A 17260-nucleotide genomic window follows, 5' to 3' on the forward strand; every position below is an offset into this window, starting at 1 on the left:
TGTGCTGCTGACAGGGGTACTGGGTGTAAGGGAAGTGTTTGACACGTCTTCTTCCTGCTCGTCATCATCAGATGAAACATCAACGTTTCCTTGAATTTGGCCTTTCTTGATCGCATCTAGGTGCGCAAACCATTTGACAGTGTGCTGTCTCCTAAGATGACCTCTCTGGCCTCCGGTACCATAGTTGGTACCTGGCTTACCACGACTAACTGCTTGCTTACAAATGGTACAAATGGCAAACTTTGGATTTTTTGGACAAACAGTAAAGAAGTCCCAAACTGGGGACTTGAAGTGTCTGTGGGACATGGAGGAGGCGGCGATACTGGTGGTGGTGGTCATGAAGCTAATGCCAGATGAAGTGGAGGATGTGGATTGCCCAACTTTTGTACGTTTTGCACTTTCACCGCCACTAATTAAGGTCGAGATTGACGGAGGTCTCTTCTTGCCAGAAAGAAATATGGAAGCGGGACGAGTTGGTGTACTACTTAACTCCAATGATTGTGGTGTTTCCACTGCCTCCTCATCGACAACATCATCATCACGCTCAGCAGCTCTTCGGGCTAGGGTCAAAATGTCTGTTTGCTGCATGCCCGCTGGGGCTGCAGTGACCTTTATGATGACTGGGTCGTCGTTGGCAGAGTCTTCATCAGCAGCAGTATCCGCCACTTCTTGTTGAGACTCATCACACTCCATAACTCTGAGACTTTGGACGAGCTTCCTTTTACGCTTAACTACCTTTGTTTGTTCCCAAGTTTGATCCGTATCATCAGAAGGAGGTGTGCTTGAAGAGGATGTAGACACCACCCTTGATCTCTTCCTTGCTAGGGGTGTGGAAGACAATGAAGGATCATCAGGAGGAGTGGCTTCCTCAAATGATACCTCGCCTTGATTGTCGATTTCCTGATGTGCCCCTACTTCGGGAGGAACAACTATTGTGGGCACTTGTTGTGACCCTCCATGCACCTCTGCTTGCGCATCTCCTTGCGCTGCCTCTCCTTCCACATGTACTTGGGCTTGTACTTGCACATGTGATTGTTGTTGCGGCTGTGGTTGTTCAACACTCGTCAGATGAGCTACAACAACCTGTGTTGATTGAGGGACATTGCTGCTGCTTTCTTGCGATGAGCCAACATCACTGGTCGATGGTGATTGAAGAAGTATACTGGCTGCCTCTGCAGCACTCAAGGGCTTGGACTTAAGTTGGCGTGGTGGTGGTGGTGGCACTGAGCCCAATGGAGCGGGGGTGCTGCTGCCAGCTTGGTCCCCAGCAGATCCCGCTGCAGCTGCTGCAGGCATACTTTTTTTTTTACTCCCAAAAAAAGGGGCGGGCGGCACACCAGTGTCCTTGGTAACTTGCTTCTTCTGCTCCTTACTGGCACCTTTCTTGCTAGAGGAGCTACGGGTTACTTTTTTTGGGGCCATCTTCTTCAGAGCAGGTCAGCAGGCAGCAGTTGCACGAGTTGCAGAGGGTTCTGTGTCCAGAGTGACGTGACGTCGCGTGACGTTATGCTGCACACACCGCTGCAGGACTTCTTCCTGGCACTGGTGGTTCTATTGAGTCTTCTTGTGCACCTAAAAGCAATGGAAGACAGAGGAACATTAGTTCAGTTATACACCCCAAAAAATCGACAAAACACAGAAAAATGAGCACAATCCCATGCCATCCATGATGTTTACATTGAAGACACCCCACAGAAAGACTAGGGACATGCAAGTATGCAACACTCACTACCCCTGGGCATAAGGGATGAAAAGTAGGCAAAATAAGTGCAGGCCTCAGACACTGCCTCTCCTCAAAATGGCCCCCTTACACCCCAAGCACATGTTGCCTGTACCAGCCAGCACTCAAGATGGCCACCACCACCACCCACATGGCCAGTCCACATCAACAGTACACCCCCAAAACACAGAAAAACAGCCAGAAATCACCACAATCCAATGCCATCCATGATGTTTACATCAAAGAGAGTGAGACCACACCACAGGCACACTCAGTCCATGCACCACCACCACCCCTGGGCAAGCAAAAGGCCACACCAGCAGCCCCCCAAAAACGACAAAAAACAATAAAATAAGCACAATCCCAGCCCATCCATGGCCTCAATTATGTTTAAATTCAAGAAGACACCCCACAGAAAGACTAGGCCCATGCAACACTCACCACCCCTGGGCAAAGGGCCACACCAGCAGGCCCAAAAAAACGACAAAAAACAATAAAATCTGCACAATCCCAGCCCATCCATGGCCTCAATGGTGTTTAAATTCAAGAAGACACCCCTCAGAAACACTAGGCCCATGCAACACTCACTACCCCTGGGCATAAGGGATGAAAAGTAGGCAAAATAAGTGCAGGCCTCAGACACTGCCTCTCCTCAAAATGGCCCCCTTACACCCCAAGCACATGTTGCCTGTACCAGCCAGCACTCAAGATGGCCACCACCACCACCCACATGGCCAGTCCACATCAACAGTACACCCCCAAAAAACAGAAAAACAGCCAGAAATCACCACAATCCAATGCCATCCATGATGTTTACATCAAAGAGAGTGAGACCACACCACAGGCACACTCAGTCCATGCACCACCACCACCCCTGGGCAAGCAAAAGGCCACACCAGCAGCCCCCCAAAAACGACAAAAAACAATAAAATAAGCACAATCCCAACCCATCCATGGCCTCAATTATGTTTAAATTCAAGAAGACACCCCACAGAAAGACTAGGCCCATGCAACACTCACCACCCCTGGGCAAAGGGCCACACCAGCAGGCCCAGAAAAACGACTAAAAACAATAAAATCTGCACAATCCCAGCCCATCCATGGCCTCAATGGTGTTTAAATTCAAGAAGACACCCCTCAGAAACACTAGGCCCATGCAACACTCACTACCCCTGGGCATAAGGGATGAAAAGTAGGCAAAATAAGTGCAGGCCTCAGACACTGCCTCTCCTCAAAATGGCCCCCTTACACCCCAAGCACATGTTGCCTGTACCAGCCAGCACTCAAGATGGCCACCACCACCACCCACATGGCCAGTCCACATCAACAGTACACCCCCAAAAAACTGAAAAACAGCCAGAAATCACCACAATCCAATGCCATCCATGATGTTTACATCAAAGAGAGTGAGACCACACCACAGGCACACTCAGTCCATGCACCACCACCACCCCTGGGCAAGCAAAAGGCCACACCAGCAGCCCCCCAAAAACGACAAAAAACAATAAAATTAGCACAATCCCAGCCCATCCATGGCCTCAATTATGTTTAAATTCAAGAAGACACCCCACAGAAAGACTAGGCCCATGCAACACTCACCACCCCTGGGCAAAGGGCCACACCAGCAGGCCCAAAAAAACGACAAAAACCAATAAAATCTGCACAATCCCAGCCCATCCATGGCCTCAATGGTGTTTAAATTCAAGAAGACACCCCACAGAAAGACTAGGCCCATGCAACACTCACCACCCCTGGGCAAAGGGCCACACCAGCAGGCCCAAAAAAACGACAAAAAACAATAAAATCTGCACAATCCCAGCCCATCCATGGCCTCAATGGTGTTTAAATTCAAGAAGACACCCCTCAGAAACACTAGGCCCATGCAACACTCACTACCCCTGGGCATAAGGGATGAAAAGTAGGCAAAATAAGTGCAGGCCTCAGACACTGCCTCTCCTCAAAATGGCCCCCTTACACCCCAAGCACATGTTGCCTGTACCAGCCAGCACTCAAGATGGCCACCACCACCACCCACATGGCCAGACCACATCAACAGTACACCCCCAAAAAACAGAAAAACAGCCAGAAATCACCACAATCCAATGCCATCCATGATGTTTACATCAAAGAGAGTGAGACCACACCACAGGCACACTCAGTCCATGCACCACCACCACCCCTGGGCAAGCAAAAGGCCACACCAGCAGCCCCCCAAAAACGACAAAAAACAATAAAATAAGCACAATCCCAGCCCATCCATGGCCTCAATTATGTTTAAATTCAAGAAGACACCCCACAGAAAGACTAGGCCCATGCAACACTCACCACCCCTGGGCAAAGGGCCACACCAGCAGGCCCAAAAAAACGACAAAAAACAATAAAATCTGCACAATCCCAGCCCATCCATGGCCTCAATGGTGTTTAAATTCAACAAAACAGTTGTATCATGCACCCATAACCAACCCTGGTCCTACTGGATACTGTGGCTACCCACAATATAATTTATTTAATTTTCTGAAAAAGTTCCAAAATTGTACTTGCAGCAACTGTAATGCCCCAAACAAACTTACTTGTGAAAGTTGATTTCTAATCCAAAAGTGATCCAAAGACAGTCAAAAAGGCCTCAAATCCAAATATCCAGCAGCACCCACAAAAAGTAATCCTTCCAGCTCCAGATCCAAATGAAAGTGACCAGGAGATGGACAAAGCACTGGGAGGAGCCTGCTGGACAGGAACAGGAAGTTGGAGACTGTGGGGCACTTCCTTCCTCCCCCCCCCCCAAAATGGACTCCTTGCAAAAAAAAAGGCCATGCAAATGTCAACCTGAGGAGTGATTCTGATAAAAATCATAATTTTCTGAAGGTTTATCCTGTTTGCTGGTGATTTTCTTGTGCGAAATTGCAAAATCTCTATTTCGCAAGTGCGAGATTGTTCCTTTCCGCCGCAACTACGTGTTCGCAATTGCGAACTCTCGCGAGGTGTGCTGTGCAAGGTGGCAAGCCGCGAGTACGTATTCGCGGGCGACAAACTCCCGCGGGAACACGCAGCAAGATCTAAAATGGCGCGTCACTCGCAAAGAAAAACAACTCGGCAAACGCTAAAATGACGGAAAGTGAACGCCGTGCACCACGCCGCGCGCCGCAACCAAGCAAAAAATCCGCCGCGAGCGGATTCACGGATTTTCGACAAATTCGCGAGAGTTCGCGGATTGCGAATTTGCCGAAAATCCGAAAAATCCGCGATCGGAGCGGATTTTACGCCCATGCTTACTTAGAACACCTCAGGTAACGTGAACACTCTTTCGTTATACTATCATACCAGTCCAGAACGAGGAGTAAATGAAGACACGTGCAAGTTTGAAATATTTATGTCTAATGCCATGTTCTCAGGCACAGTATCTTAGCTAATACAAGCAAACATATTATAAGCAACAAGGTTATCAGCATTATTACTATTCCATAAAATACAAAGGGAGAAAGCATGTTAAAATGCTAAAGGGAAGAAGGCTAGAAGGCACCTCAGTCTTGCCCTCCCTTGCTAGTACATTATATTATATTATATCTACAGAAGGTCTCTTTGGGTTTTAGAAGAGCGGCCCCATAGCTCTGGTCTTAGAAGAAAGGTATCACATCATCTTCCACACCAGCTCTCTTCATGCGAATATTCATAAAGTGTGTATGCATGCTCTGCGCAGTGCATTATTAAACGCGCCAAAACCAGTGTTGGCCACAGCTGCATGTATGTTATGTCTAGGTGCGCTGATAAGACCAAACAACAACCACTGTGTTGAAATAACCTTAAAGGCCTCGGCACTCACTGTTCAGACATAGCTTACCAAGCAAAGCTGATACAATAGGAAAACATATTATTCTTGTGTGAAGCAAAATATTCTACTAGGCTCAAAGCATTAATAACAATATGTGCCGTGTGCAGAAGCAGCGGAAAGGAAAAATGGCGTTTAAACTTCTAATAAGCTCATGCTAACTTAACACAGTGTGAAGGCAACGTCTATCTCCATGACACCTTGACCCTGTGCCTCATGAGAACAGTGCAGCCCGAACTGCCAAGCCATGTCTTCCCTGGACTGGAATCAAGCATCCTAGGACCGGTTTCTGGCTATCAGCCCGTCTTCAGCCACGATAGCTTGACTCCAGTGGCGTAGTGAGCACGGGACCCACATCTGGCATACAATGGATTTAGGCCCAGATCTCTGTACTGGGGTGAATGTATGACATTGTTCTGCATTCTGTCCATCAATTGTTGTTTTTGCATTTGTCACCCCGAGTGGGATGGGTATGCTCAGGCGTGAGTCCTGTGCTCTCCACACCAATAGAGTCAAGCTATCATGGCTGATGACGGCTGATTACCAGAAACCGGTCCTAGGATGCTTGATTCCGGTCCAGGGAAGACATGGCTTGGCAGTTCAGGCTGGACTGTTCCCATGAGGCACAGGGTCAAGGCTGATTTGCATATGGCCATGTCTGAACTGGGGTGGTGTGGAGTGCAAAAAAACAATGGATTTAGGCCCAGATCTCTGTACTGGGGTGAATGTATGACCTTGTTCTGCATTCTGTCCATCAATTTTTGTTTTTGTATTTGTCACCCTGAGTGGGACGGGTATGCTCAGATGTGAGTCCTGTGCTCTCCACACCAATGGAATCAAGCTATTCTGGCTGATGATGGCTGATATCCAGAAACAGATCCTAGGATGCTTGATTCCGGTCCAGGGAAGACATGGCTTGGCAGTTCGGACTGGACTGTTCCCATGAGACACAGGGTCAAGGCTGATTTTCATATGGCCATGTCTGAACTGGGGTGGTGTGGAGTGCAAAAAAACGATGGATTTAGGCCCAGATCTCTGTACTGGGGTGAATTTATGACATTGTTCTGCATTCTGTCCATCAATTGTTGTTTTTGCATTTCTCATCCCGAGTGGGACGGGTATGCTCAGACGTGAGTCCCTTGCTCTCCACACCACTGGAGTCAAGCTATCCTGGCTGATGACGGCTGATAGCCAGAAACCGGTCATAGGATGCTTAATTCCCGTCCAGGGAAGACATGGCTTGGCAGTTCGGGCTGGACTGCTCCCATGAGGCACAGGGTCAAGGCTGATTTTTTTATGGCCATGTCTTAACTGGGGTGGTGTGGAGTGCAAAAAGAGGATGGATTTAGGCCCAGTTCTCTGTACTGGGGTGAATGTATGACATTGTTCTGCATTCTGTCCATCAATTGCTGTTTTTGCATTTGTCACCCCGAGTGGGACGTGTATGCTCAGACGTGAGTCCCGTGCTCTCCACACCACTGGAGTCAAGCTATCCTGGCTGATGACGGCTGATAGCCAGAAACCAGTCATAGGATGCTTGATTCCGGTCCAGGGAAGACATGGCTTGGCAGTTCGGGCTGGACTGTTTCCATGAGGCACAGGGTCAAGGCTGATTTGCATATGGCCATGTCTGAACTGGGGTGGTGTGAAGTGCAAAAAAAAAAGATGTATTTAGGCCCAGATCTCTGTACTGGGGTGAATGTATGACATAGTTCTGCATTCTGTCCATCAATTGTTGTTTTTGCATTTGTCACCCCGAGTGGGACGGGTATTCTCACACGTGAGTCCCGTGCTCTCCACACCACTGGAGTCAAGCTATCCTGGCGGATGACGGCTGATAGCCAGAAACCGGTCCTAGGATACTTGATTCCGGTCCAGGGAAGACATGGCTTGGCAGTTCGGGCTGGACTATTTCCATGAGGCACAGGGTCAAGGCTGATTTGCATATGGCCATGTCCGATGGATTTAGGCCCAGATCTCTATACTGGGGTGAATGTATGACATTGTTCTGAATTCTGTCCATCAATTGTTGTTTTTGCATTTAAAAACATTGGCGTCACTTGATGGATATTTGATGACTATTCTCTCACTCGTCAGGGCTGGACTGACTGTTCTGTGGCTCTGGGCCCTTCCTGGTGGGTTGCAGTCTAGGGACCAACAGAATGAGCTGTCATGAACCAAACGTGCCCAAAGGTGTCCTTTGAATGTTTTGCCAGGGATCATTTTGGGTTCCAGTCTATACCTGCCACTTGGATCGCATTATTTACATAAGCCTAGAGCGATTTTACCTGGCAAAGTTTCCAAACAGCCAAACACTTGTGTATTGTCAGGATTTGCCTAACAAGTAACATTGTTATGGCCATGTTGGTTTTCCTAAACCAATGCATCTGCCTATAACACAGTCTCTCCTGACTACATTGGACCTCTGCGATATTAATGTATAGAATAAACACTCGATACTGGGGACCCATTGGTGTAAAATATAATGTTGAGAAGCTTGCATCCTTGATTTGTCCCTAATATTGTCTCTAAACATGAAGTTCGATTTCCATTGATGCTAACCCGCCGCTTCCCGCAGGCATAGTGCAAAAATGTATTTAAAACGCAGAATGCATCAATAGAAGATTGCTGTAAATGTTGAAAATATCACAACCGAGCAGCAGTGCCACGTTTAATGAGACGCAAAAAAGCAGCTCAAGGAGCTATGGGCCCAAACTCAGGAGTGGCTGGTGACATATAAAAGTGGCGGGCGAGCGAAGTGCCACACTACATCACAAAACACATTTACATAAAAAAAGAATACAAAATAAAAACACTTGCATGCATTAAAAATTAAATTAATCCACTTACCTGTGCTGCGTCCTCTCGGTGGCTCTGACGGGCTCCAGTGGAAGTGGAAACTTCCCTAACCAATCAAGGCACTGCTCTCATGCTGCATTAGAACAGCGCCTGAACTGGATGGAGCGTCCTGGCTGGATGCTTATTCAGGGCATGTAGGCCTGTGCAAGTCTTCATCCAGCTGTCTAAGACAGCTTGATGGCGACCTGCAAAGTGTACATGTCACTTTTGCTGGCTCAAGACAGCCACCCAAACTGACACACAATTTTGTTGTGTCAGGCCAGCAGGTCACCAGTGCTCAGAAAAATAGAGGACACACCCCTTTTTCATCCTGGCTCCTGGGCAGGCTTACAGCTGCTGGGCGCTTTGTGAATAATAAAATGGCAATGAAATCATTTCATTGCCATTTTATTTTTCACATTGTTTTTAGCATGACTGGCAGCGTATAAGGGTCAAATTTTACTCAAAAATTATTGTAAATCTGATATTACAGCAAGCGGAGAATTTCCAATGTAGAGGTATTGATGTTCTGCCTATTTTTAGTCTTGGTAATACCACTTCACCCCATAGGATGACCCAAAAGGGTGATAAGCAAGATGGGGTTTTTTCTCCTTTTGAAGATCTAAAGATTTGGGTCTTTAAGGGGAAACGTTCGGTCTCCCAGGCATTGCCTCCTCCACAAATCCAGAACTTTTTGCCATCAGAGGATAATCATCGGTGGAATTGGCTGCATAGTGCCCTATCAACTAAGAGCACAGATAATTCCAAATTATTCCATCATCTTTAACAATCAATTGAAAATTATTTCTTGGAATGCAGCTGGGATACATAGTAGTCCAGAGAAACTAGAGTTTTTATTCTCGCTGGGAGCAAATGTGATTTGCATCCAAGAAACATGGTGTACTGATAATATCTATGTAGGGAAGGATTACTATGTGTTGGAAGCGCCGGCTGCCCCATCCAAGAAAGGTCATGCCAAAGGGGGAATCGCTTGCTTGTTATCTAACAAACTGCACTGGAGATTCTCGCATTATATTGACCCAAGTAATCTCTTTCAAGCTATAACAATAGCAAATCTCCCTAGCTCTCTAAATAAGCCTGCTGTCGTAATCATTAATGTGTACATTCCTCCCGAAGAGCGTTTTAATATTTTATTGAAGCACGTATTTCAGTATATCGGACAGATCAAAAATGTTTATTCTCCACCCGAAGTTATCCTAGTTGGAGATTTGAACTGTAAAATTTCTAATGCTAGTTTAAATCTATTTAGAAATAAACCTAAAGAAGAGGCTTATTTTATTCCACAATCCCTCTTTCCAGACAAAATAATAACTAATAAAAGAGGGAAGATTCTGCTGGAAGAATTATCGGCAGTTGAGGGGCTCATTTTAAATGGGAGATTTCCCTCTGATGTTCCCCCGAAATTCACTCATAGGTCCCCTTTTAGTGCCGCAATTCTCGACTATGTGATCTCAGATTATGACATTTTCCCATGTATCCAGGATCTCTCGATAGCCCCTACATCCTTGAGTGATCACAGCATAATCATTATAACTCTTTCCTTAAAACCTCCGCCCACTGAGTCTTGGTCCTTCAATAACAATGATGTTACTTGCCATGGATCTTCGGGTAGATGTTTTTGGAACCCAACTGCCATTATAGGTGTGCATGATATTCTATGCAAAACTATATTAGAATTAAACGACTGGCATGGTTCCGAAATTGTTAACTTTTAAAAATTTATGAGGAAGATCACTTTAGATGTAAAAAAGGTTAGTTGTTCTAGGAAAAAGGTATTTTTTCCTAGTGCATTGCGCATCCTGAATAAGGAAATAAATAAATTAGTGCGAGAGCAATTTTTAGGTAGATCAGGTGAACTAGCTAAAGAAATATCGAGGTTAAAAAGAAGGAGAACTAGATTAAAAGCGAAACTAAAAAAGGAGAAGGAAGACTCAGTATGGATAAACTTGCGGGAAGCAGTTGCGCATGGCAAAGCCAGAGAATTTTGGTCCATAGTTGGGAAGGGATGTGGTACTAGAACGAGCCCTCTCCCCATCCCTATTTCTGAAGAAGTATGGTCCTCTTACATCCGGAAGCTGTATGCAGGGAACGATACATCGGCTGCAGATAGTGACCCTGACCTAACATCTGAGGGTCCGATTAATTATCCTACAGAGAAAACAATAGAAATGGCCATAAAGAACATGCGCTCCTCCGGCGCAATGGGACCTGACGAACTCCCTATGACGGTTCTGAAGCAGGAACCCTCACTATGGAGTAAGATTCTTTACCCATTGTTTAAATCCTGCTTTGATACTAAAATGGTCCCTGCCTCTTGGAGGGGAAGTATATTGGTCCCTATTTTTAAGAAGGGAGCTAGGGATAGCCCCATGAACTACCGTCTGATTGCTCTCCTCGACTCAATCAGAAAGGTCTTCGCTAAATGTATCCTAATTTTACTTGACAATTGGATCGAGGAGAATATTATTTTACCATTTGAACAAACTGGATTCCGTAGGGGGCACGGTACATTAGACAATCTCACCACCCTACATGTGATTTCTGATAAATATACACATGTGAGAGGGGGGTGGTGTTCGCTGCTTTCATCGATTTCTCCACGGCGTTCGATAAAGTTGATCGTCGAACGCTGTGGAGAAAGTTAGCAGCCCTTGGTTTACCACCTTATTTATTGGATCTTCTACGTGCTCTCCATACGGAAACTTGGTGTAGTGTTCTCCAAGGGGGCGAAAGGGGACTTTCGCACAGGATCCCATCTTTGAACGGCCTTAAACAAGGCTGTCTTTTGGCTCCATTATTGTTTTCCTTATACACTGTAGACCTTCCTGCTTCCGTGACAGCTTGTGTGGGTATAGCTCCGGTGGTAGGGGGGACCCCTATTTCTTGTTTGATGTATGCCGACGATATTCTTGTTTTAGATTTAACTCCCAAAGGTCTCGCTAATCGGCTGCAAGCTCTACATGCTTTTGCAGCTATTGAAAGTGGTGACATTGTGTTTGGATTTTGGATTTCCCTTCTTGGGTGTTGATATATCACACTTTACAATTGTATATTGGGTTCCATTTCCCAAAGTATGCCGTTCCTCAGGACTACTGTAATAGTCTGCATGTAGGTTACCTACCTTCAATACACCTAAGTCCTGGATTAGTAGTAGTGTTTGCACAGTTTTGCTGTAGCCTGTTGACACACTCACATGTATGCTTAATCTGTATGTAAATATGACTGACTTACTCACATTAAAAGGGCCATTTGGTGTATGATGTCAGAGTAGGTCTCGATATCCAAGCTGCTGTTGAAGTGACATCATAGAAACCCTATTGATAATGATTGTTAGTGATACACAAGTGAGAACTGTTCTTTTTCTTCACTTTGGATAGCCTCAAGTAATTGTAACACTTCTATTATCAAAAATCAGCTTAAAATGATTTTTAATACATATATTTGCTGACAAATGTCACCTTTTTAGGAAAATTATAATATATTTCTTGAAATAACATGTGTGACACAAGCATAGATTGCCATGTCCCTAATGTACTGATATCTGATACTGTAACACATAGGCAGAAATTGCTACAAAAACCCAAATGTCAACATTACTTGGCAAGGATACCAAGAACATGTTGGTGGTAAATATCAAGTATCACATTTGCCCACTTTAGAAACTCTGCCTTTTCTGCATATCACCCCAGAATTTTCCCTTTTTTCTTAACCTTATTTGTTGCTGGTATTGGTCATCTGTACGTTGCAACACTGCCATTGAATGGTATAGTGTGTGTGCTTTGCTCCTAAAATTGTAGTGTTAAAGTTGGTTTCACCTAATTGGCTTATTTAGCTTAGTTAGATGACACAGAAAATACACCAGTGACATGGTTGTATAATATCGTATGTGGGCTGCATTGTGTATTTACTTCGCACACACACACACACACATACATGAAAAAATTGTGTTGGCTAGGATGCAATTTTAACGTAATGCACTGACACATGTCAGGGAAAGGCCTTTGCCATGTAGGAAAACCAGTTTTTATATATGGTAATAAGTCACCCCTAAAATGTTCCTTGTTAGCCCAGAGGGCTGCATACATAATATATAAACATATGGCATCCTACATATTGAGTATAGTAGTCTTCCACAGTGAAATTAACCAAAAGCTGTTTTCACTGTATATGGCTAGATTGTCCATGAACAGGTCTACGTGCAAATAAATTCCTTAATGTATCCTCACTTGGGAAAATACTAGCAACATTTTTTAGAATTAGTTTCCGCGTCATTACAAAAATCTAATTCAATTGTGAAAGTAGATTTTTGATAATTTTAGTGGAAAGTAACTTCATGAAAATGTTACTTGTATTGCCTGAGACACAACTGGTTCAGAACTACATTTGTCCCTCTACCCACTCTAGAGTCTCAATCCAGATTCTTGGCTAGAGGTTAACAGCCCTGCTGTCAGAGAACAAAGTCTTGGATTCTGGGTCCAGGAAGGAAAGGGGGTTGTCAACAACTAGACACGTATAGTAGACATTAGCCCCTTTGAGGGTGGGGGGGGGGGAACAACAGTTGGCAAAAAAAGGCAGCCTCACACCAAGTCTTTTGACTTGGAGATGCCAAACGCTCTAGCAGGATGTGTTACCATTCATTTCCAGGGAGGAAGTCATTTCTGACCCTGGCAGAAGGAAGGACATCTCATATGAATAGAGGCGGGGTTAGGAGACAATTATCACCCATTCTATGGAAGGAGATAGCCATCTCGTATTTAGGGTTTCTGGGAAATCTTACATTAAAGCAAAGAGAAAATGCTGGAAAAGGAGGTTAAACTAACTTTACAGAGCGGAATGGATTGAGTGTAGGAAATTCATGTATCACTGGCTAGTGAACAGGATAAACTTGCTCCTTGCCAACACCTCTACAAATCAATTATGTACCTGAGTAGCCCACCCCTGAAGAAAGAAGACTCTTCTGCAAGAAAACAGCTTGAGGATTGCTGGCAGCTGGAGCACTTCAGAACTGGAACTCCTCTTTAAGTGTCAAGTGGTTAGCCCCCTGTTTGCTTCCTTCAGGGATACAAAAAGCAGAAGGACTACTGATGTCAACAAGACCCATCTGCCCACTGGGATCTGGACCCTGCAGGAGCACTGGCTGTACAGAAACCCAATGCCTAGAAGCCTGCACTGAGAATCTTTTAGGACTGCAGTAGCGACCAAGAGGAACTTTTCCATCCATGAAGGATAGTGGGAGATAGTCATGTTTTTCCACCTCATAAGACTGAAACAAGGTTCTGAAGTTTGCCAGTGGGAGCACTCCCAAAATGGGAATGAAAACAAGGTTCGGCCAGCTCTGAACGTTTGCCACACTGAGAACTGGTTCATTAGGACTTTGCAATAAAGGTATCTGGCCTTCAGTATTGCCCCATTAGAGTATTTTAAGTATCAAATATGTGGCTAAGCTTCAAGGTAATACACTGGAAAGAGCAAACTGTCAAATCTATGCCTGTGGAGAAGTGACCTCGCAGGCTATGAAATCCAGATTTATCTTGACATGATGCTTTGGTTTAAAAACTAATAGCTTCAGTGGAAGCTTGGCAATGACATATTCAACTTCAAGGGACCTCCTCCAGCTTCAGCCTTGGACCTTGCCCCACTGAAAGACTTTTGTCTTCAAAATAGTCCTGTGGTAAAAACACTAACAGGGATGATCTTCTTGGCCTACCGACTTTCGCTCCACTGGGTTCAGCTTGAAATACCTTCTAGGACCTAGCCAACCACAAACACATATCTTTCACTCATACAATACTTTTACTTTTTAAAAAAAAATATTTTTATTGAGTATTTTTCCCCATTTATACATGTACAGAGCACTTATCTTGTAAATTATAATAAACAGCTAGTAGTACAGTCTAATACAATGTAATTACCTACATTACGTTCTTAGATAACCATATGTTTAAATAACAGGCAGATAAAACCATCAAGCAAATAAAAAAGATACAAGAGATGAGACATTTGGGTGACATAGGTTTAAGATGTCCAATTAACTAGTACTTCCCTCCTTCCATCGTGCAATAGGTTCCCAGATTTGCCTACCCAGCTTTTTCCCCTTTTTCCCCTTTCTTGCATATATCGCAGTTTCTAGATTATAGATTGACAGCAGTTTAGCTAACCACTGAGAATATGAGGGTGGTATAGCATCTATCCATGCCGAGGCTATACACAATCTTAAGACTGCCATAGCTATAAATATAAAGCTTCTACCTTGCATCTGCGTATCAACGTTATTAACTCCTAAAAGTATTATCGATGGAGTTAGTTAACGCAATCTCAGTCCCTAGTACTGTATTTAAAAAGATCTCAATATCCTTTTTAGTTGTTTGCAAGTGGGGGCATGTTGCAAAAACATGCACCAGGTCAGCCTCTAAACTGCCACATCTGAAACAATTGATGCCCGATACCCCTCCCCATTTGGCTATTTTTGCAGGCGTGTAGTATAAATGATACAGAGTTTTGTAATGTTGTGCCTGAAGTGACGCTGAGCACAATATTTTCTGCCCCAACTCTAGTGACTGGAAGAACGTTTCCCTCCCTGTATTCAAGCTACTTGTCCATTTATTGGCCCATTTTTCCATATCGTCCTGCTTTAGTTTTATCAGCTCAGAATAAAATCTCTTAATCGTACAGTCTGTACCAGTTTGAATACGTTCGATAATTGGGTTTTTCCCAAACCCAGCCGAGCCCCCCCTCTTTGTAATGAGGAAACTTCTAACTTGTAAGTATTTAAAAAATGGTCTCATCTCTAAACCATATTTCGCCTGTAATTCTGGAAATTGCATCAGACCTTGTGAACCAATAACGTTGCCGAGCATCGTAATTCCCTTCCTCCCCCATTCATCAAAGATTGGGCCAGAAAATACCTTACTTGGGAAAGTAGGGTTACCATTCACCCTTGTATAGGCATTATATTTCCCCAGACCAAACCTCTCAGCAAATGCTTTCCAGACAGTATGTGCAGCCAGAATTGTTTTAAATCTAGTCCTCTTGAAATAACTCGTATCAGTGAACTTCAGGAATAGATTTTCCGCTTCTGCCCCCATGACCATTCCATAAATGGCCAATGTACCCAACTCATCCTGCCCTTCTACCTCCGCTCCCCCCAGGAGACCCGCCATATACTGTAGGGCCGCTGCCCAATAATAGAGTTTAAAATCTGGCAGCGTCCACCCTCCCCTTTCCCGAGGAAGTGACATAAATCGAAGAGCTCTCCTTGTTTTCCCCTTCGCCCAGATGAAACTGTTGATCATATGCTCACAACTTTTAAACCACTTAACTTCAAATAGGAGTGGGATCGCTCTAAAGATATATAAAAACTTAGATAATATCATCATCTTTACAATATTAGTGCGACCCACAATTGAAAGATGAAGTTTATCAAGTCTATCTAGCTCCTTCCTGACATTAGCTATTATGGGAGTGATATTTTTTTCCACTAGAATGTTAAGATCAGCGGTGATAGTCACTCCCAAATATATTCCTGTCTGGACCACTCGATTATCAGAGCAATCTGTCTGCCGATTTTTAATTATCTGCATCTTGGTGGTATTTAACGCATACCCTGAGATATTTCTGAATCTCCAGGCCTCAATCTCTACCTGTCCTATAGCCTCCGTGGGGTTTGGTGTAATCACTGCCACATCATCGGCATATGCAAGTATCTTGCATTGACCCATACGTGTATTCAATGGAGTGATTCTTTCGTTGAACTCTATTCTGCGAATCAGTGGATCCATATACATCGCAAATAGAAGAGGGGAGCATGGGCACCCCTGCCTCGTGCCTCGCTTTACTTGAAATGGACGGGTGGAGCCTGCATTGACTCTTATGGAGGCCACTGGGGCAGTATACAGCGCCTGAATCGCCTTAATAAATCTTTCTTTGAATCCTGCTCTAGTTAAAACCTAGATTTATCTTGACATGATGCTTTGGTTTAAAAACTAATAGCTTCAGTGGAAGCTTGGCAATGACATATTCAACTTCAAGGGACCTCCTCCAGCTTCAGCCTTGGACCTTGCCCCACTGAAAGACTTTTGTCTTCAAAATAGTCCTGTGGTAAAAACACTAACAGGGATGATCTTCTTGGCCTACCGACTTTCGCTCCACTGGAGTCAGCTTGAAATCCCTCTTAGGACCTGGCCAACCACAAACACATATCTTTCACTCATACATTACTTTTACAAGGTATTTACTTGTCCTAAAACTTTAATACATCGTATCTCTGGCTCCCCTTATGTAATGTTTTGTTTTTTTGTATCATTTTACTTATTCAATATTTCTCTCTATTTCAAAATTGGTTTGAGGATTTTATTGGTTGTTTTCTTGACTTTAACATTGTCATTGTTTAACAACTGCTTGAACTTAACTGATACTTCTGTTGAGACCTAACAAAGGTGTATTCATTAAGTTGGTAGGAGCCCACCCTCTACAAATTATCAGTCTACTTTCTGACACACAATTTATATCAGATATGCATGGCGAAAGTTATGACTGACCACCATATGCTAAGGATAGATATATACCAGGGATGGCAAGAGTTGTATAACTATGGTAAAAATGATGCCAAGGATTCCCACAACATACCAAGAAGAGCAATCCTTTTAAGAGTGGGCATAACTCGTGTAATTTGCTTTAGCATAATTATGCGAGATTACTGCATAGTTACCAAGATTCTGTGCAACAGAATATGAAAAGGAGCATGATCTTTCTCCCACTTTACTCCAAGCACTTAGCACTATTTTCTTATAACAAAAAGCTCCCTTGAGTCAAAAATAGATGCGAGGATGTATTTTGCTCTAAGAAAATGGTGCTAAATG

Source organism: Lissotriton helveticus, chromosome 12 (assembly GCF_964261635.1).
Source record: "Lissotriton helveticus chromosome 12, aLisHel1.1, whole genome shotgun sequence".
Taxonomy (NCBI): domain Eukaryota; kingdom Metazoa; phylum Chordata; class Amphibia; order Caudata; family Salamandridae; genus Lissotriton; species Lissotriton helveticus.